Genomic DNA, 21,484 nt, shown 5'->3' with positions numbered 1-21,484 from the left:
GTTTCACCACGCAACGCCGGTCAACTGCTGTTTGTGTATGAGAAATCGGTTGGAAACTTTCCTCATGTCAGCACGTTGTAGGTGTCGCCACCGGCGCCAACCTTATGTGAATGCTCTGAAAAGCTAATCATTTGCATATCACAGCATCTTCTTCACGTCGGTTAAATTTCGCGTCTGTAGCACGTCATCTTCGTGGTGTAGCAGTTTTAATGGCCAGTAGTGTATGACTACTTTCACTCAGTGCTTTTATGGACAATTGATTCCATGTTGAGCTATATGATTCCATGTTTCCTGATTTCTCTGCTGCTTACATTTTGTTTTTGCTATAGCATAGGAAGTAGCCTAGAGACCCCACCCACTCCTTCTTTCAGTATAGCAGAATAAAACTACTCAAGTTCCTCAACATTTGTTACAACAAACGCTTAAGAACATGCAAGGGTATTTTGAAATACTTTTGTAACGCAGTCTTCGTCAAGTTAGTGTAACTTTTCAGAACACCGTGATGAGACAAATATTTACACTGTCCAAGCAATTTCTTAGCATTTATCAAATAATTTCAGTCTGTTTTTTACTAATACTTAATTAGCACTCTACGTTTCGTCGGCATGCTGCCATCATCATGTGCATTGCAGTTACATATGAGTTCCATTAATATCAAGTGTGATTAGGTACATGTGCTGTGTGTACAACTGAAGTTATAATATTGAAATTGAATCCTGTACAGAAAGATAGATATATTTTACGGTGTACATGAAGTGATTTGTACATTTATATTATTTCTTTGCTGCATTTACTTACATTTTCCTAGGAAATATAGTCGTTAAATGTGTATTTTCTTGTACTGGACTGAATTTCGATACAGAGGCTCACTGGTACACAAAACAAATGATATTAACATACTGCGGGTTAATGTAGTGTAGAGTGCACTTGATGACAAAAATATGCTGCCGAAACGGATCGTGCTACAAAAATATAAGTAGAATAGTGACTGAAGCAGTAGGAGTAATGTCACCAATTTGGAATACAGTCACAGCCCTCAACATATTCCATACAACATGTAAGTAGGCTGTTTAGGTTTTTTTTATTGGTAACGCCACCTCTGTATGAAAATCACTGGCTGTGTTGTGTGCAGTCTGTGGCTGCTTTGCATTGTTGTAATACTCGTCATTGTAGTGTTAGGCAGCTGGCTGTGAACAGCGCGTAGCGTTGCGCAGTTGGAGGTGAGCCGCCAGCAGTGGTGGATGTGGGGAGAGAGATGGCGGAGTTTTGTAATTTGTCATGAACTGCTATATATATGATGATATCAAGGTAAATACATTGTTTTTTCTCTATTAATATCTTTCATTTGCTAACTATCCCTATCAGTAGTTAGTGCCTTCCATAGTTTGAATCTTTTATTTAGCTGGCAGTAGTGGCGCTCGCTGTATTGCAGTAGCTTGAGCAGCGAAGATTTTTGTGAGGTAAGTGATTTGTGAAAGGTATAGTTTAATGTTAGTCAGGGCCATTCTTTTGTAGGGAATTTTGAAAGTCAGATTGTGTTGCGCTAAAAATACTGTGTGTCAGTATAAGCACAGTCGTATGTATAAATTGATAAAAGGGGACGTTTCATATGTCGACCTCACTGGAATCTTCTGATTTTTCTTGTAGTTTGTGTAATTAGTGTAGATTTTGTTTATTGCTAGCGCGTAATTATAGAGAGAATTTCCATTGAAGTTGTAGTTTTTCATTGTTGTACAGTAAAAGAGTTGTGGCATGTATGTAGATTTGCAACAAGTATTTCGCAGCTGCAATTAACTAGATATTATTTTCAGTGTTATGTTAATGTGTTCGCTTATTTTTGCTCTTCAAATTGTGTTTTTCTGTGTTGTCGTGTGAAATACTGTGACAATAATGGCGTGTGAAAAACGTAATACTAGGCTCCAAAGTAAACTGAGAAATGACAGTAAAGACGAAAGCAGTGTGTTAGCGCCACCGAGTAATGAATTAACTAATGTTCAAAGTAGTAATTTGGTAATTGTGCATAGGGAAATGGAGCGGGCGGCAAACAATGGCGTGGACAGTGAAACAATTAGTGAAGAGGGAAGCATTATCGATCGATCGGTCGGCAACAGCTCGCCTCAGGAATCGGGAATGACAGGACACAATTTTGCAAATATTGTAGATTTAGGTTTTGGGTCCTCACCATTTTCTCAAATGAGTCAAAACACATTTTCCACTTGTCAAAATGTGAATGTTGCCGGTGCAAATTCACTGCCGAAAAGCACTGAGGAACGTGTTCCAGACACCAGTGCATTGTTATTACAATTAATACAACAAATGGGACAAACACAACAAAAGCTTCAAAAGTTAGACACAATGGAACAAAATCTTCAAAAGATAGACACAATGGAACAAAATCAGAGACAAACACAGCAAAAGTTAGACACAATGGAACTAAATCAGAGACAAACACAGCAACAGCTTCAAAAGTTAGACTCATTGGAGCAAACTCTTGAACAAACACGTGAAGATTTAACTACTGAGTTACATCACATTGAATCGAAATGTCAAAAAGTCTGTAACGACGTAAAAACCCAAATTTGTGAGCATTTCCAACCTATTTTTTGGCGTCATGGAAATGCACTACAGAATCACGAAGCAGCCATAAAAGAACTGCAAACTACTGTTCATGAAAATCATGAGACTTTGCAAGCTAAATTTGACTCAGTTGCATCTACCGATTCGGTTACGCAACTTGCAAAAACTCAGGAAAATTTAAAGGACACAGTAAATACTCTGAAACTTGGTTCAGAAGAACACACTGAGGAAATAAGTACACTATCGGAGAAAGTAGCCGAACTTTCGGATCAGTTCACTAACTTATCTACGAAGGTAGATGATAATCTGAACGACACAAAACCGGTAGTCTTTAATGACACAGAAGAGAGCGAACAAATTAGGAAACTGAAACAAAATATGAATCAAATTAATACGCAACACCAAAGAGAAATCCGGGAAGTACAAGATCAGCTGACACAGGTAATACAAGAATTACGTATTTCAGAGGACACTCGCGCTCCAACACGGGAAGAGGGACTTAGAAATACGGAAAAGCCGCAAAATAATAACACAGGGCATTTCGGAAGTTATGAAAGAAATTGGCAATGTGCACCGAATTTTGAGATGGAACGGCCGACAGGACCTAACAATGACCGATATGTGACTCGCCGACATGATGATTTTGACTATAAGCTGTTCATTACTACACGTAAATTCAAAACGTTTAAGATTTCTGCCGACGACATTCATCCACAAGCGTGGCTCCATCAATTCTCTCATTGTTTTCCCCACCAACTGGTCATTGGAGCACAGGTTAGAATTTATGTGTGGCTACTTGGAGAATGAACCAGCTGTAAGAATGGGATCGGTCATTCACGATTGTCACAGTGAAGGAGAATTTTATCATGCCTTCCTCTCAGCGTGTTGGTCTCAAGCTACACAAGACCGAGTAAAACATGGCATCATAATGATGAAACATTTCGAACAATCTGAATTCTCCAGTCTTGTGATATATTTTGAAGACATGTTGCACAAAAATCAGTACCTGTCAAACCCATACAGCCCCTCAGAACTCATCCGCATTTGCTTAATCAAATTACCTGAACATTTACGACATATTATTTTGGCAGGACGTTGCAAAGACGACATTGAAGCTTTTCAGGGACTGTTACAAGAACTGGAAATTGACATTGACAATCACGGAACGCGAGAACAGGAGCACAACGATTACAGGTCACATCTGTTACAATTCCGCGATGACAGAAATAATACACGACAAGGCTATTCTTATAACGTAAATCGTGACCAAACAGACACCACCCGTATGACAACCGTTGGCAGAGTAGTAATAATTACAGGGAAAGATCACCTCTCCGCGGTAATGACTATTACAGAGACAATCAGAGAAACAGACAATATGGGAACCAAAATAATTATTTTTACGGGAGACAGAATAACTTTAGACGCAACGGTCCAGTGCGCAGTTACGATTCAGGGAGAAATTCTCCACCACTTAACCGACAAGAAAGAAACTACAGGAACTACCAATATGACGACAGACGATGTGATCGTAACGACAGACCTGAATTGCATCAGAACTGGCGGGATTTAAACAGGGCAGGGCCCTCTCGTCACGGTGAATTTGTAGAAGTTAGGTCTCCTAATCCCAATAACGGCGCGCGCCAACACAGAGACAGACAATGACTCGCACAGCAGGCAGCCGCGTGCGCCTGCTGGCTCCGAGAAAAATAAGACGCTAGCCTTGAGAAAAGATTTAGCATTCCTCACCGACGTATAAAACATGACAATTGCTTTGAAGTTGAAACTCTGTGCACTAGGAAGAGTAAAGGTTTACACCACATTTCACATGTAAAACCGTTTATTGAAAGATAATCTGCTTTTTAACTTTGTCTTTGCCATAAAACTTTTCACTTCACATCTCTAGTATGCTTTGTCAAACTTAAGAAACTGTTAACATGCAACAATGTTTGAAATTAAATATCCAGCCTAGAACCTAGGGAACATTTTTAAACAGAAATTACGAATGCATTGTTATAGTGAACAGACTACACAGTGTTGTATTTGTACATTCTTGCTTGTTAGTTGCACTATTACATAACGACTATCAGGCTTACATACTTAGGACACATACTGGTACTGCTAATGAGATTCTAATGCAACATTTTGGTTTACTTGAAAATACATTCTGAAATTAAAGTGCTTTCTGAGAGATACCAGATGACACAGAGGTTAGTTTATGTGACAACTACACGGTTTTATCACGACGCTACTAATGAGTGACAATTTACAATGTTGCTTTTGCAGTGTATCTGTTTTATATCTGCACAGTTTGCTGAATTCTTCTGGAAAGAAAAATATGTTTTAGTAGCAACTTTTGTGGTATAGCAACAATGAGACAGCCTTTTTCGTGGCACAACAATACGTTACAGTACAGTACTTTCTTCATCACAACAATAAGCATAATAACTACGATATCTATACACAAAGCATTTCACTTTTGTTTATCATGAGGTAAGTACATTGACTTCTGCAGAACTTAGCTTTCGGAGGACGATAACTACGAGACTTCCACAGAGGTTATCTTACAACATGACGCACAGTTTAGCGCTACAGTAAACGTATCTGAGTGATTAATTTCGCACTTAAAACATTTATTTTTTTAAGATATTTGAAGTACAATGATACAAGGGTTTTCCGTGAAATATTTCATTCCATTGCTGTAATCTGTAACACCTGAGGGTATAATTACATTAATCCTCAGGGGGGTACACGCTTATTTTCTGTACCATGTGTTTGGCAAGCACAAGGAGCCCTAGCTAATATGGTATTTGCTTATACAACTTTACACATCGGTACCATATTTCTCTAACACACAAATTACACAGCTACCTGATCATTTAACAGAGAAAGAAACATTTTTTTTACTACGTCAGTGACAGATGTTTACGTAATTACACAGTTGGATAATTTCACACTTACGAAATTGTATGTTGTTTGTACTTTGTGAACTGTTCATATTTTTTTGGAACCATTGTGATATGAGAGCTTTGAATGATATATTTGGTATGGGATCACGATTTTTAAAGTACGTTTGAGGCAGATGACACTTTTGACATGAGCAGAGTTTTTTTTAGGAAGCTACGACGTTTTTGAGAGTTGACTGAGGTGTTATGATGTAATTTTTACGACGACGATGTGTATTATGCTGTTGCGGTATGTTTATGATCAGTAAGCTGATGCTATATGAGTTATTTGATTATGCTACATATCTGTTACGATGAAATATTGTAGAAGTGTCGACGAATAAGGTAAGGAATAATGAGTGTGGAAAAGGATGTTGGAAACCAAGAATTGTAGTTTAAGAGTTATGTAATGTGTGTAAATGCGTGAATGTATCACAATGCCGACGAAAATTTTTTTGGACGCTATTATATTTATAGGATTTTGTTTGTACAGATTTGTAACCCAAATTCTTGACCTGTGAAATATTTTTATATGAGACTGTCACTGTAGCGGAAACTGGTGTCATAAATATTTCAGTGACCACCTGCACGTAATGCATTGTGGGCACCCAGCTGAGCGGCCAGGTGTGTCAGACGCCTGGAGAAAAAGCCATTATTGCGAGCCCTTTTCAGCGGCACAGGTAGAAAAAAAAAGGGAGGCCATTATCCTCGCTATTGACGTTTCTTTGTAGAGAGCATCGCAAAAACGACACGGTCGAACTTGAAAACATATGTTGACACTGTGGAGCTCTTAATTTACGATATTTACTGAAATGCCTAATGAAATGACGAGAAATATTTTACATCTGCACACCCGATTATGACAAGCATCTTTCTACGAGAATTGAGAGAATTTCTACTAACTTATGAAATGTCACATGACTATTGAATGATATTTTTTATGCTTCGCTTTTCGTAGTTGCTTACTTCATTTGATATCTAGTTTCGAGCTGTGTTGCAGCATTGCTTTTATAAAATAAAATGCATTTGCTAATGTGAACAATTTCTGTCAACAGATCTATTAAATAATAATTTTGTAATCCACATTCTTAAAAAAAGGAGCACTTGGAAAGGAAAGAACAATAAGAAGGGACTAGTAACAGTAACTGCACACATAATTTTCATTTCAAGTATATGGTAATATTTTTCTTACAATAAGTTGTTGTGGTGCACCACTTTAATTACATAGTCATTAAGATGTGAATAGACATTTCCCTTATATGCATTGTTGTCTTTAGTGTACTATTTTTTCTGCTTGAGCTTTGTCATGTTTAGGTATAAATTATTTCATTTTCTGCTGCTGGCTGCCAGGCATAGTGCTACTGAATTTTAATTTGTGTTACTCTGCTAAGCCAGATTTATTTTTCTAGTTTGCTGCTCATTGCCTTATATTAGTTGTAATATTGCTGCTTGCTTTGACAATTTCCATTTTTTTCATTGCTATTTGTATTAATTGTTTTGTGCTGCTGCATTGCCTCGTCTCTTACTTTAGCATCTGAGCTCAGTAGATTTAAGTTAGCTTAAGAGGGGGTAGACTATATAAGAAACAGATTTGGCAATAATGAGTATTGTACAATGAGAGATAATTATTTTGAAAGAAATATGAATAGAATACAGGAAGGAGGTTTAGATAGGACTTTTCGGGAATGATGATGAATAAAGGGAGATCTCCAAGAAGTAAAGAAAGTTTTGTTTGCAAAATACTGCAGTAAAACAAACCCTGTCCTTTCCTTGTATTATTCCGCTATGTGTTTGTGTACCCTTGTGTATTTGTTTTCTTCCTGTCTCTGTGTAGTTTCATAGAATTTTTTTTTCTTCTAATACTAAGCTACATTCACTATGATGAGGAATACTGTTATCCTCAAATATAATTGGCATTAATAATATGTTATTTTATTTGTAAAGATGTTTAGACATTATTTATTCTGTTTTGTTTTAATGCTCATGTGTGAAGTTGATGTTTCAAAATTTATTCTGATCTTTATGTATGTACTTATGTCATTATTTTTGTAACACTGATGTATATGTTTATTTCTATTCTATTGTAAAACCTGTACTACAAATGTTATCTTTATTGTTATGTTCTTTATTGATGTATTTTGTACCTTTGTAATTGTATTCTTATGTTATAAAATTGTAATTCACACCAGGTCATCAAATTAAGTAACTTGTAAGTTACATTTCACTGCACACGTTTCTATTGGTCATAGTATATGGACAATATGTGAGAAGTAGGGGCTGTTAGTGTTTGCACGTGTGTTAATAATTCAGCAAGGGACTGGTTAACAGCTTTGCTGGTTCTCAGGACAATTCAAAAACTTTGTGAGTGCACATGTGGTGGTTATGGACTTGCTCTATTATCCGCAAGACTCTTCAATGGTGATTGTGCACCTGCATAGTCACAACAGATGGCTGCTGGCCATCTCTACAAGGACTACAGTGGGTCTGCATCTTTGATGACCCACCAGTACCATTATCTCTACAAGGACTACAGTGGGTCTACATCTTTGATGATCCATCAATAGCATTATTTCTACAAGGACTGCAGTGGGTCTGCACCTCTGGTGGCCCACCAATACCGTAATCTCTACCAGGATTACAGTGTCTCTGCTCTGTGATGACCTACCCACCAATACTCTTCAAAACTTCGACTGACTCCGATGTGGGTTTGCTCTTTTGTGGCCCATGACCTGTCTGCATGTCGAGAGTCAGCACTGTCTTTCCGTTGGAAGGAAAACGTTACTTCTTCAAGACTGCATGGAAATCCACTACTTCCATGTGCATTTTCTTTTACTGCTCAGACTTTGAGAGAAACACTGATATTTTACTGTGATGAACGATTAGGACTGTCTTTATGGACTGTGAGAAAGTTTAGCTTTTGACCAACATTGTATCAATAAGTGTGTGCATTTGATTTCTTTGTTATTGTAATTACGATTATGAAAAATTTTAACAAATATGTATTGGCCAGTGCCCAAAAAAATTTGTAAAATTTTTTTGTGGGGAGCATGGGGGCTATGTAAGTAGGCTGTTTAGGTTTTTTTATTGGTAACGCCACCTCTGTATGAAAATCACTGGCTGTGTTGTGTGCAGTCTGTGGCTGCTTTGCATTGTTGTAATACTCGTCATTGTAGTGTTAGGCAGCTGGCTGTGAACAGCGCGTAGCGTTGCGCAGTTGGAGGTGAGCCGCCAGCAGTGGTGGATGTGGGGAGAGAGATGGCGGAGTTTTGTAATTTGTCATGAACTGCTATATATATGATGATATCAAGGTAAATACATTGTTTGTTCTCTATTAATATCTTTCATTTGCTAACTATCCCTATCAGTAGTTAGTGCCTTCCATAGTTTGAATCTTTTATTTAGCTGGCAGTAGTGGCGCTCGCTGTATTGCAGTAGCTTGAGCAGCGAAGATTTTTGTGAGGTAAGTGATTTGTGAAAGGTATAGTTTAATGTTAGTCAGGGCCATTCTTTTGTAGGGAATTTTGAAAGTCAGATTGCGTTGCGCTAAAAATACTGTGTGTCAGTATAAGCACAGTCGTATGTATAAATTGATAAAAGGGGACGTTTCAAACATGCTTAAATCTAACTAAATTTCTAAGGAACTAAGTACTTGTCTCTGACTGAAGAAATCAGAAAAAATTCTACAACCGAAATTTTTGTAGTGACCCTCGAGTTTGCAGTATTAAGATTTGGCTCCAATATTAAACGCGTCACGCTACCGGCTTTTTCCATTTCTGGAGCCGTTTCTTCCCACGAGTTATCTGTGGTTCGTGTCTTATTTAGCGGACCCCGTGTCGCAGCTGTCACCACATACGCCGCGCCCCCGCAGCTCTGGCCCCCGACACGTGCCGACATCTGCGCCAGGTTCCACACTGACCAGGAGACTGGCCGCTGGGTCAACCGCGGCATTCTCATTAACGTGGAAGAGTCAGATGCGAAACGGCAGTGGTGACCCTACAGTGCGGTGCTGCAGGGCACCGGGTTGAGTAGCCTGCTAGTTTCATAAGATTTACACTAAACATTTCTTCATTTCTGTGCAGTTTAGTGCCACGCGCTATGCACGTCAAGCATATTGTTGAAATGACTGGACTGAAATAGGGCGTAGTTCGAATTGTCCTCAAATTCTATCTATCTATCGCTTGAGCCTTGTCCCGCAGTTACGCAGGGTCAGCCATCCTTAATCGCATTTGGCATGTTAATGGTTAAGGGGTGGCCGGTTGCCCTTCCTGCCGCCACCCCGTACCTCTGGGACGGAAGTAGTGTACCCCAAGTGTCTGCGTCGAGTGTAATCCATGGAATAGTGCGTACGTATTCAGATGTCTGCGAGCCGTGTAACTGAGGCGCAACATGGGGACCAGCCCGGTATTCACCTAGCGGGATGCGGAAAACCGCCTAAAAACCACATCCAGGCCTGCCGGGACATCGGCCCTAGTCGTTAATCCGCCTGGCGGATTCGATCCGGGGCCGGCTCGCCTACCCGAGTCCAGGAAGCAGAGCGTTAGCGCTCTCGGCTTTCGTGAAGGGTTTCGCATTGTCTTCAAAGTTACGCCTATTTTTAATGGGAAGTATTGAATTTTTCGACTGCAGCTGTCAGCTTCGGTACACTTTGCAAGAGGTCGTTTAAACCTTGGACCATTCTCCATTTTTCGCATGATACTGGTCGGATCGTGTAGTAACCAGTACGCAACCATCTACTCCAGTACATACAGTCAGTTCCACAAGAAAGTGTACGACATAATCTTAAATGTAAGGTCTGCAGCGACATCTCTGGTACTGGTCTCGAATCTGTCATCGCTGCACTTTTGGGCGATGTATAGATGAAGAGTGTGAGAATTGAATGTTTTGGTTTTGTCGATTGCATTTCAAAATGAGTGCAAAAATCTGAAGCGTCACGAGGCAGTCTTACTTGTGAGTCGTCTTTTTGAGCCTCGTCTCCTCTTTCAAAAGCCTGGTGTACGAAGCGTGAAAGGTTGCTTCAACGGACTGTCAAACACCTAGTAATAGTTCGTGTTTGGGGATGTTTCTATAAACACGGTTCTGGCTATTTGCTCACATTTGCGCCCCATTTAAACGCTGAAAAAATGTGCAATATTATCAAAAATGCCTTACGAGGTCTGTTATGAAGCTATCTGGGGTGCCTCAAGAGATAATGTTCCGAAACATCCCAGCCGTCTCTGTACAGCGTGGAAACAATGGTGTGTCCACGATGGACTGGCCTACAATATCTCCGGGTGCAAATCCGATCGGAAATATTTGGTCGTACATTAAGATGGTGATTAAAGGAAAGCCAGCACATACTTTGACGTAGCTATTATAGAAAATCAGGATGATACGGAAATCGTTAACGAGAGAATATGCAGAAAATCTCGTGAAAAGCAGGCCAAAAAGTAGCTAAGCAATAATCGATAATGGCGGAATTAGACTGACTATTAGGTAATTATGTCATTAGTAATAACATGTATTTTCATGTAAATGTGTACCTATAATAGTGTTTTTCATTTCATACCGATAACGGGGTACACTTTCTTGTGGAACTGACTGTAACTATTAATAATCTGTTCTGCATTAGAGACTGTTGTACCGTAATAACGGGTCTGCGTCTACTTGTATTAAATTTACCCATCAAATCGAGGTAAGTGGGAGCGCTGCTGGTATTTATGAAAGTGTGAAACTGAGAATACTTCAACATTTATGGCCGCGCGGGGTAGCCGCGTGGTCTCAGGCGCATTTCACGGTTCGCGTGGCTCCCTCCGTCGGAGGTTCGAGTCCTCCCTCTGGCATGGGTGTGTGTGTTGTCATTAGCATAAATTAGTTCAAATTACATTAGTTAGCGTGTAATCCTACAGACCGATGACCTCAGCAGTTTGGTCCCATAGGAACTTACCACAATTTCCAAAATTTTCCAACATTTGTGCAAGTACTGGTTACATATGCTTAAACTCTTTCGTAGTATTATAGCCTACAAATATGTGGGACAAAAAATCGAAGATGCCAAAAAGTTTCTTTGCATGACTAGATTACTGAGGTATTTCCGTATTAACCTGTTCTGCGCATTCTGCAGGGGTGACCCACCCCGATACTAAACATGATGGTGTACTACACTGGTTGCGTGCTCCTTCACATGACCTAACACGGATAATTGAATCCTTCCCCATCTTAAGTAGGCCTACCTCATGGAAATACCCGGTTTCCTCTGGATGTAATAAGACGCTGTATTATCCCTACTCGGGAGTATTCTAAGTTAATTAACATTCTTCATCTAACTTCTTTGGTTGATACAAATGACTACACTAATCAGAGAGACAACACCTCACACAAATATTTATTCGTATTTATTTTATATCCTTCTCAATGGAAAATGGTTTTATATACACCAGGCTCGTTTAGTCTGCCAACCCGAGAAGGACGTACGATAATTAAAAAACTGCCTTTCTGAAGTCTGAAGATGATCCCTAAGGATTGAAACCGGCCACTCCAATTAAAAGAAATTTGCGATGAAGACGGTTTCTTAATTTTCATATTAATATAAGATCGCTGACAATGTTTTCAAAAATTTTATCGAGATGGACTGCTTCAAAAAAAATCATTTCAATAGTCGCCGTAGTACGAGAATTGCTCTAGCCCATCCACATAATAATGACACGTCGTGTCGCTAAATCCGATCAGCCACAGGTACTACCTGAGTACTCTGTTATGTAATATTTAAGTATGTCACTTTTAACTCTTTTCCTATCAAGACGTCAATTAATAATTTTGGTGAGCATGTAACATCTGATATTCATCAAAGTTATTTTCTTCAGTTAAATGTCGAAACCATAAATAATCTGAAACTGTTACTGAAAAAGCACCGCGGAGACAATTACTTGAACCAAGTTCGCGTGAAAGAATTTTCCTGATAGACTCTCTTCAGCTTCAACGAACGTCAAATATCTGCTCAAGCAATTACGTGAAACTATTTTCATAGGCTTTTCAGAGTTAATCACCTCAGGGTTTCGATCTTTCAAATTTCCTAGCTTCCTAATTCAGCTACTTCTTGGTTCAAATGTTTCAAATGGCTCTGAGCACTATGGGACTTAACAGCTGAGGTCATCAGTCCCCTAGAATTTAGAACTACTTAAACCTAACTAACCTAAGGACATCGCACACATCCATGCCCGAGGCAGGATTCGAACATGCGACCGCAGCAGTCACGCGGTTCCAGACTGAAGCGCCTAGAACCGCTCGTCCAAAAAGGCCGGCAGATACTTATTCTAAAATAGGTGACACTTTCAGTGTGTTCCGACGGATGCAATATTTCCGAAGTAACTTGCTCAGAAATAACTTTCAAAGTAGCCTCCAAAATGAAATTCCTTTTGTTCGGATAATATCAACCAAGAACTTTCAATATTATTCAGAAGTCAGTAAAACAGAAAATTTCGTTAGTGCTTGTTGGCAGAATAGCTACGTTGTACAACACACGTAGTCTCTACACAACTAAATTAACACTCTTTCTATTTGCAACACTTTGATAACATGAACTACTGGCCATTAAAATTGCTACACCAGGAAGAAATGCAGATGATAAACGGTTATTCATTGGACAAATATATTATACCAGAACAGACAGGTGATTACATTTTCCCGCAATTTGGGTGCACAGATCCAGACAAATCAGTACCCAGAACAACCACATCTGGCCGTAATAACGCATTAGCATTGAGTCAAACAGAACTTGGATGGTGTGTACAGGTACAGCTGCCCATGCACGATACCACAGTTCATCAAGAGTAGAGACTGGCGTAATGTGACGAGCCAGTTGCAGGGCCACCATTGACCAGACGTTTGCAGTTGGAGAATGTGCTGGCCAGGGCAGCAGGCAAACATTTCCTGTATCCATAAAGGCCCGTACAGGACCGGCAACATGCGGTCGTGCATTATCCTGCTGAAATGTAGGGTTTTGCAGGGATCGAATGAAGGGTAGAGCCAAGCGTCCTAACACATCTGAAATGTAACGTCCACAGTTCAAAGTGCCGTCAATGCGAACAAGAGGTAACCGAGACGTGTAACCAATGGCACCCCATACCATCACGCCGGGTGATACGCCAGTATGGCGATGACGAATACACCCTTCCAATGTGCGTTCGCCGCGATGTCGTCAAACACGGATGCGACCATCATGATGCTGTAAACAGAACCTGGATTCATCCGACAAAATGACGTTTTGCGATTCGTGCACCCAGGTTCGTCGTTGAGTACACCATCGCAGGCGATCCTGTCTGTGATGCAGCTTCAAGGGTAACAGAAGCCATGGTGTCCGAAGGTGATAGTCCACGCTACTACAAACGTCGTCGAACTGATCGTAAAGATGGTTGTTGTCTTGCAAACGTCCCCATCTCTTGATTCAAGGATTGAGACGTGGCTGCACGATCCGTTACAGCTGTGCGGATAAGATGCCTGTCATCTCGACTTCTAGTGATTCGAGGCCTTTGGGATCCAGCACGGCGTTCCGTATTACCCTCCTGAAGCCACCGATTCCATACTCTGCTAACAGTCATTGGATCTCGACCAACGCGAGCAGCAATGTCGCGATACGAGAAACCGCAATCGCGATAGGCTACAATCCGACCTTTATCAAAGTAGGAAACGTGATGATACGCATTTCTCCTCCTTACACGAGGCATCACAACAACGCTTCACCAGGCAACGCCGGTCAACCGTTGTTTGTGTATGAGAAATTGGTTGGAAACTTTCCTCATGTCAGCACGTTGTAGGTGTCGCCATCGGCTCCAACCTTTTGTGAATGCTCTGAAAAGCTGATCATTGGCATATCACAACAACTTCTTCCTGTCGGTTAAATTTCGCGTCTGTAGCACGTCATCTTCGTGGTGTAGCACTTTTAATGGCCAGTAGTGTATAAAATGACCACTACGTGTCTAGACCTTTTGTGAACCGATACATTTTACGTACATCAGTTTCAAAGATCAGTATTATAAAAACACGCAGAGAAGATTTGATAATTATCACACGACGTTCTCATCGTCGCTGTTAGTCGGCGCCCTTTTGTTTATTGACCCTCACTGACACGTGCTACGTAGATGGAACACAGCTGGATCACTTGTCAGCATCCTCCCTGTCCTACACGAAACAAACAGAAAAAGCGGCATTTTAGTACACACACCATACGTTAAAAATACATAAATAAGTAATACACTTTTCTTGCCTGCCTCATGTCGCTGAAGGACGGTGCTGCTTACTAAATCCGGGAACATCACACATGCAGGAGAACGTAATAGGCTGTCGGCAGTCATCTGTCTACCGTGGGTGGTCTCATAAAGGAAACTCCACGAAAATCGCGGCAATTTTAACTGTAATTCATCACGAGTCACTTCTCTGTCCCAAAAAAACTAAGAAAAGAATCCAACGCAACGACTTATTATCTTCATGTCACACGACATTACGTGCGCCGGTTGACAGAGAAATTTCAAGCAGATTTAAAAATAATGCAGAAAAGGATGTCTAGGAATAATTGTAGATTGGTATTTTAATCCATCTGAGCAGGCAGAGAATCTACATGGTATCATAAGCGACTTGAAACACTCTCTAAAGCGAAGTGTAATTCATCGCAAAGGAGGTACATTTCATCCCAACAATTTACAAGGGGAAGTCACTAGTTAAAGGAGAGCACAGTGTTAATAATTTAAACTGAGAGTGCAACATGTGGGATTGATATAATTGACCTGAATTACGCGAGAACGTGACTGGTACCGCATGCCATCACACCACAAGGAAAACTTCGTTTAAATGCAGAATCACGAAATATGTTGTGCAGACGTTAGTTACATGAATGCATCGAGAGTGAAGCACTCCATATGCCGATATGGAACGCAAAAACAGTGCAGATTTAAAGTGGAGAGACTACGAGATGATAAACTGTAGCTATCTAACACCACATCCTAACTTTCTCACTCACAGTGGAGCAGAGACTTACCTGCTTTGTCGTGCCTCGATCAAGCCTGAAGAGAGTGTGCCGTGTCTTTTTTCTAACAGATTGCACACCGTGCCACAGAGCGCCAATTTCTTAATGATCAGCTCCAAACACGTGACCCCCACCACGCTCTGCTCTTGAGAGAAAAAACTTGACCCCCTGGTTAGGGATCTCTTTGTCTATGCCAAAGATCTAGCAACACCCATTCCTCAATCGAGGACCTATTGAAAGCTGCTTACTCACTGCCACAACTGATGCTGCTTGAAATTGATAGAATGGTGGAGGGAGGAGGGGGGGGGGAGAAGTTTCTATCTACCATCTATTGGACGTGTTTCCACGTTACGGGAAAAATTACAACGTCGACGCAGAGAAACCTAGATAACGTATTAAAAAATAACAACCAATAAAATGAACGTAATATGTACCTTTCCCTTTACCCATAATGACGAGAGAAACAAAGATGTTTGATAGATAAAATTTTCGAAGTAATGTGCCTTCTTTCAGATTATAAAAGTAGTTTCAGAAGATGCTGCACTTAAAGCACTGAAATGCAAGTTACTGGAAAAAAACTATACAAGAGGCCAAACAGCTGATAAAGTATAGCAATAGTCCATATTCTTGGTTTTTCATTCTAACACACTTCCTTTGCCGGCCGGGGTGGCCGAGCGGTTCTAGGCGCTACAGTCTGGAACCGTGCGACCGCTACGGTCGCAAGTTGGAATCCTGCCTCGGGCATGGATGTGTGTGATGTCCTTAGGTTAGTTACGTTTAAGTAGTTCACTTTCTAGGGGACTGATAACCTCAGAAGTTAAGTCCCATAGTGCTCAGAGCATTTGAACCACACTTCCTTTTCCTCTTTCATCCACTCTCATCTTAGGTATATCTTCTTGTCAGCAGCGATTAATACAACGAGTTTGTTTCCTCGAGTTTCTATCGATGTAATGGCGTGTTAAGCAATTGCCGTTCAACTTGACATTATATTATGATAAGCGTATTACGTGAAATACTCCCTTTCATTTTCAAAAATGGCTCTGACAAGGGAGCCTCCCCATCGCACCCCCCTCAGGCTTAGTTATTAGTTAGCACAGTGGATAGGCCTTGAAAAACTGAACACAGATCAATCGAGAAAACAGGAAGAAGTTGTGTGAAACTATGAAAAAAATAAACAAAATATACAAATTGAGTAGTCCATGCCCAAGATAGGTAACATCAAGGATGGTTTGAGCTCAGGAGCGACGTGGTCTTGTGGTTAGCGTGATCAGCTAAAGAACGAGCGGTCGTTGGTTCAAGTCTTCCCTCGATCGGAAATTTTATTATTTTTATTTTCAGACAATTAACAAAGTTCAGGCACTCACACATAATCAACTTCGCTCTCCAAAATTCCAAGACATGTTCAGATTTGCTTGGACATATGCAGGATTTGATGATCTACACACGGAAAAATTTGAAAACGTTAAAAACAAAGTTTTTGACAGAGCACAGTGAAAACTGTGCGACTGTGAAACTGTTGCATTCATTTGTTGCAGTTTATGTGACAAACTCTTATGTTTTCATCACTTTTTTGGGAGTGGTTATCACATCCACAAGAAAACCTAAATCGGGCAATGTTGAAGAATCTTTTTACCCATTCGCCTAGTGTACAAGTTAGGTGGGTCGACAACATATTCCTGTCATGTGACGCACATACCGTCACCAGTGTCGGATAGAATATAACAGACGTGTTTTCCTGTGGAGGAATCAGTTGACCTATGACATTGCGATCAAATGTTTTCGGTTCCCATTGGAGAGGCACGTCCTTTCGTCTACTAATCGCACGGTTTTGCGGTGCGGTCGCAAAACACAGACACTAAACTTATTACAGTGAACAGAGACGTTAATGAACTAACGGACAGACCATAACTTTGCGAAAATAAAGAAAGAAAATTTTACTCAAAGGAAGACTTGAACCAACGACCTCTAGCTCCGTAACTGCTCACACTAACCACGAGACCACGACGCTCCTGGGCCTACACTCTCCTTGATGTTGCTTATCTTACATGGACTACTTAGATTGTACATATTGCTTCCTGTTTTCTCGGTTGATCTGTGTTCAGTTTTTCAAGGCGTATCCACTGTGCCAACTTATAAGTAAATCTGAGGGTGGTGCGATGGGGACGTTCCCTTGTGAGCACTATGGGACTTAACATCTGAGTTCATCAGTCCCCTAGAACTTAGAACTACTTAAACGTAACTAACCTGAGGACATCACACACATCCATGCCCGAGCAGGATTTGTACCTGCGGCCGTAGCGGTCATGCGGTTCCAGACTGTAACGCCTAGAACCGCTCGGCCACCCCAGCCGGCTTTTATTTTCAAATCACATTTGGTGAAATTAAGAAACTCAACGGGTTTCGTCTCAAATGAGCTTCGCCAGAACCAGAATCTCGACAGGAATGTAGTAAGTGAAATCCTCATTTAGAGCGTATTGTGGTGGCCACCTAAAATCAACTGTAGTTTTGCTTCTTGCGGGTTCTCTATCAGAACTAACATTGTGCTGCGAAAGTAACTCGCATATCCGTCATCTCACGCTTATAGTAGTCTCTAATTTCAGCTAAAGTTTATATATAAATGTACACAATGACTGCTGGATGTCGAACTGACGGTTTACTCTGTGGCCGAGCGGTTCTAGGCGCCTCAGTCTGGAACCACGCGACCGCTACGGTCGCAGGTTCGAATCCGGCCTCGGGCATGGATATGTGTGATGTCCTTAGGTTAGTTAGGTTTAAGTAGTTCTAAGTTCTAGGGGACTGATGACCTCAGAAGTTAAGTCCCATAGTGCTCAGAGCCATTTGAACTATTTTTTTACTCCGTAACTAGATGTTGGTTTATTAAAGTAGTAATCTGTTAAATTTCACAAGCCCACCAAATGAGATTAGCACATTCGCGAATAAAGGATTTTAAATTATCTGTTATAAACAACGGCAGGTTCCATAACTACGTTCACCTCACTCGAATCGGGATTAATAGGGGACTGCCGCAGCGCGAACCGGGAGCGAAGAAAGGATCCCTACCTCCAAATTTCGTGCGCAGTAGATTTTGCCATCCGTCTCGCAAAAAGAAACGTTGGCGGTATCGTTTTTCAAGGAGATATGTGTTCCGGCTGTTTGTAATCGCCCTCCATCAGGCCCCTTCTATTGCGCTGGCTAGGACGCTGACTGGCGATACAAATGGCCGCTTCAGCGGCCGGCGCGCACGGATCGCGCAGCCATAAACCTCCGCCATGGAGGACGGACGCTCCTTTCGTGTCGCAGCCAGACCTGTTCTTCCCTCTTCCCGTCTCTCTCTCTCTCTCCCCGTCCGTTTCCCTCTCCCACCGTCCGTCCGTCAACTCTATATTCGGATTAAGTCGGGCCGGCCGCCCCCCACTGGTGGTCCTTTTGTGCACCAGCCGCGGCAACACACAAATATAAATTCTTGCGCTGGCCGGTATCGGGCCCCTCGTGTTTACAGCGCCTCGGTGGGCGGCCGCTCGGTGCCGGCCGGCGCGCCTTATCTCACGTATTACGCTGCGCCCCCGCCGCCGATATATTGGCGTGGGAGGCGGTCAAAAAGCCACGGCCGCACAAGGGGCAGACGAGGGGGATGAGGGACTGAAGTAGGAGGCAGGTGAGGAGGGACGGGATGGGGGGACGACAGCGGACAGTGCGTGGCGAACTGGCGGCGCGGGCTTCAATCAGGACTAGCGTCCCCCTCTGCGAGCATCGTGCTGCCTGCTCGCCAGCAATTTCCTTGTAATTTCAGACTGCTTGCTGAAAAAAAGAGTATAGTACGTGGCTGACACATCGTACTGTCGCAAAAAGCACTTCTAGGACGGCGGTGTTTAGAAGTGATCCTGGGGTTGAATTTGGTAACGGCACTTTTGCGACGCCAGCATGTGGTACGTAGTTTGCCACTGATTATTACCTCTTAAATGGGCCTTCACGGTTTGTTAATACCACCCAAGTGTGAATGACGGAAGGTGTGGAGCAAAGGGATTTGAGGCACTTCATTCACTGTTTATTTTTTTACAACACACTTCTTTATTAATAACACTGATAATACTTTTAAAAGGAAACAACACAACAGGCCTTGTAAATCGCCTAACTGGATAAGTGAACTACTAAAAATAATCGTTAATAGGTTTAGGAACACAATAAACTTCAACTCACAAATAGCATTCAGTTGGTTACTAATTAACTAAATGTCTGTTCAAGGCAATTTCCCCACATAATCAACACAACTTCAAACCAGATTTCAATACACTTCCTTGCTATTAAATGTCTGCATACGTTAATGGCTATGCATAGTAACCTCTGAACAACAATTCAATTGACTGTAAAAAAGCACAACCACCTAAAGATGTGTACAGAATTTTGGGAAAGAAATGCATATACACCTTCTGTTTAGCAAATGAACCACTTTCGGCCTCAGCCACCAACAATATAAGTCGTTCTCATTACCCACATAGAGCCACTCCGAGGTACTGGAAGCAAAACGTAAGTCTTCCACGTGTACACCAAAGACACGTTTCCCCAGACTGCAAGCCGTAACAAACCAGTCAACACGCTCCCGCCACCAAGTACAGGAAGGCGTCGGGCTAGTAAACAACGCCCGCTACGGTGGGCGGGCACCACTACGTAGCTGCTTGCCACAGTGGGTCGGTTCCTCCCGCAGACTCTGCGAAGGCCGGTGGCGAAATTAATGAAATTAGCACCACCTGTGACACAAAGGGTAAGCGACTCACCAACGTAATAAGGACATAAATTATTTGCATATACAACGGGTCCAAAACAGCTGTCTATCCACTACTTCCAGCACCTCAGAGGACACCACTTAACACAGTGAATTCAGAGTCATCTAAACATACCGCGCAATCTGCGCAAAACAACATAAACTTCCTGTGCATCAGCACACTAGGCTTAAGATAAGGAGTACTAACTTAACATGTGGTTCTGGGCGCTACAGTCTGGAGCCGAGCGACCGCTACGGTCGCAGGTTCGAATCCTGCCTCGGGCATGGATGTGTGTGATGTCCTTAGGTTAGTTAGGTTTAATTAGTTCTACAGGGTGTTTCAAAAGTGACCGGTATATTTGAAACGGCAATAAAAACTAAACGAGCAGCGATAGATATACACCGTTTGTTGCAATATGGGACAACAGTACATTTTCAGGCGGACAAACTTTCGAAACTACAGTAGTTACAATTTTCAACAAAAGATGGCGCTGCAAGTGATGTGAAAGATATAGAAGACAACGCAGTCTGTGGGTGCGCCATTCTGTACGTCGTCTTTCTGCTGTAAGTGTGTGCTGTTCACAACGTGCAAGTGTGCTGTAGACAACATGGTTTATTCCTTAGAACAGAGGATTTTTCTGGTGTTGGAATTCCACCGCCTAGAACACAGTGTTGTTGCAACAAGACGCAGTTTTCAACGGAGGTTTAATGTAACCAAAGGACCGAAAAGCGATACAATATAGGATCTGTTTGAAACATTTCAACGGACTGGGAACGTGACGGATGAACGTGCTGGAAAGGTAGGGCGACTGCGTAGGGCAACCACAGAGGGCAACGCGCAGCTAGTGCAGCAGGTGATCCAACAGCGGCCTCGGGTTTCCGTTCGCCGTGTTGCAGCTGCGGTCCAAATGACGCCAACGTCCACGTATCGTCTCATGCGCCAGAGTTTACACCTCTATCCATACAAAATTCAAACGCGGCAACCCCTCAGCGCCGCTACCATTGCTGCACGAGAGACATTCGCTAACGATATAGTGCACAGGATTGATGACGGCGATATGCATGTGGGCAGCATTTGGTTTACTGACGAAGCTTATTTTTACCTGGACGGCTTCGTCAATAAACAGAACTGGCGCATATGGGGAACCGAAAAGCCCCATGTTGCAGTCCCATCGTCCCTGCATCCTCAAAAAGTACTGGTCTGGGCCG

The sequence above is a fragment of the Schistocerca nitens genome, chromosome 7 (assembly GCF_023898315.1).
Source record: "Schistocerca nitens isolate TAMUIC-IGC-003100 chromosome 7, iqSchNite1.1, whole genome shotgun sequence".
NCBI classification, from domain to species: domain Eukaryota; kingdom Metazoa; phylum Arthropoda; class Insecta; order Orthoptera; family Acrididae; genus Schistocerca; species Schistocerca nitens.
Note: the sequence above shows the minus strand (reverse complement) of the source record.